Consider the following 2,414-nt stretch of genomic DNA (forward strand, 5'->3'; position numbering starts at 1 on the left):
CCGAACAGAGATTAAACTCTCATGCAAAAATCAGACTGCTATTTATCACCAAATGGTCGTTTTAATGAGTGGAACATGTAGAATATGTCAAATGACAGGGATTATGACAGGTGATAAATAGCAGTCTGATTTTTGCATGAGAGGTTAATCTCTGTTCGGAGAGTTTAAGTCTATTCTGTCGGACAAAATAAATGTGCCGTTTTCGTGGTCTGACCGTTCCAAATTTTTAATCTGTTCCACAATTAAAACTACCCTTGTTCCAGTGTTCCCATATATCAAAGTTTATCCGACTAGACACCCTTAAACTATTAACAAATTTCCAGCTTGCTATTAATCAACTTTTTTTTCATACGCGGGATCCAGACCTATATTATTATATGGACTTATAAATGATTAAAAATAATTAAAATAATTAATCGTGATGTTGCCCAACTATTTACCGGGTTGCAAATTTATAATAATTGCCTATTTCAAAATGCACTTTTGAAATGAATTTTTCTTATGCACAAATGCAATTTCAGATTTCTTATTCATTACAATAGTTCACAAAATTTCCTGACATTCTCACGAATCCAACGCACCAAACTGCATTAAAATCCGTCTTACTGCGCCAAAAATTGAGAGTAAGGCCTTTTTTTGTTGTTCAGTGCCTCGACTAATTCGGCCAGAGATCGAGAGGTCGTGAGTTCGAATTCCAGTGCAATCCTATACTTTTTTTTTATTTTTTTGAAAGCGGTAAGCACAAAATTAGTTTGGTGTTTAAAAAAAATAAAACAAACTGTTTAAAGTATATTTATTTTTAAGAAATCATATAATAGAACTATAACTTTTACGTGCGTACAAAGTACACACACATTCTTTTTTTATCTAGTATAATTTAAATTTATTAAATTGTTACACAACTCCCTGTTTTCTTTTACCCAAGCAGTAACTAATTTTTTATACAAACAAAAATTTCTGATTTTTGAATAACATTTTAAATGAGCTAGCACACTACCCCTATTCCCTATTTAAAAATAAGGGTTAGGGGAAGTGGAAGGGAAGGGGTTGACAAATGACAAATGTATGTACCGTAAAAATGTGTCCCCATTAGATAAAAAATCGACCTGTTTCGTCATTTTCTTAAAATCTAATAAATACTGCCAAATATCGAGGTGAACTGTTTTCTTTGGTCCACTCTGTATATTACGCTACCTATACAATTCAATCCAGAAGTTAACGAAGGAAAAACAAAATATCTACTATAAGACAACAGGACGAGAGAAATCAAGATGGAAAACTACACTTTTGAAAGAGATCAACAATTTAAATATTTGGGAGTAATAGTGAATGGGCAAAATAAGAGGAATGAAGAAGTAACGGAGCGAATACTAGCACACAACAAAACATACTGAAGATATCATAGGCTAATGAAGGACAAGAAATTGAGAATTTTCCAAAGGAAAATCCTCAGACGGATTATGGGCCCGATAAGAATGGACAACGGAGAAATGAGAAGAAGAATGAACCATAAACCAAGAGACATATTGAAGGGAGAAGATATAGTTAGATTTATTAAAGCACAGAGGCTGAGATGGCTGGGACACATAGAGAGAAGAATATCACATATCATGAAATTTGTATCTGTTTTAAGACAGTGATACAGACGGCGATAGTGTTGTAGAGACGACGAAGATAGAGAGTTGTGATACTGATACAGCGATACTGAGACAGCCAAATACACGTTGAGATTTGTATCGCGAAACTGATACTTATTGCGACCTATGTATCGATACCGATCTCAACGTGAATGGGACCCTTTACTCTGCCCATGCTTTTGGGTACACTTGCATATGCGTGATAGATAGAATACCCCACAAATTTTAATACATGGTTGTACCTACTATTACGAATCTTTTGCACTAAATATCAATAATAAATTAGAAAACTATTGAAGGAAGATAACTGAAGTAGATACTTAAAACACAAGACGGAAGGGCAAAATAAGCATTTTTTTTATAACTTATTATACCAAGAAAAATTGGAGTAAAGCGATATTTGGAATTACGAAGTGTCCCGGCTCAAGATTTTAAGGACGTGGTGCCTGATGTAGCTTTGCTATGAATCTTGATTTTTGAACTAAAACAATACTTCTTGTGCGAATCTGAAAAGCAGTGATAAAGAAAAGGCAAGAAACTAAAAGAACTATGTGAACAAAATAAATTTCTCCTCCATAATACTGATAAAATTGATTGCTAGAATAAACAAGCTGCTCGTAAAATTTCACGGTTTTCAATTTACCGCTCCTCAAATGCGTCATTTGTGGAATGTTAATACAACGCGCTGATTGGATCGATATGTGACGAAACTAGGCCTAAAGTCTTTTGATTGGTTGCTTCTACTGTGGAACTATCTAAAATGTCAAGTGTCATTAG

The sequence above is a fragment of the Diabrotica virgifera genome, chromosome 8 (assembly GCF_917563875.1).
Source record: "Diabrotica virgifera virgifera chromosome 8, PGI_DIABVI_V3a".
In the NCBI taxonomy this organism is placed as follows: domain Eukaryota; kingdom Metazoa; phylum Arthropoda; class Insecta; order Coleoptera; family Chrysomelidae; genus Diabrotica; species Diabrotica virgifera.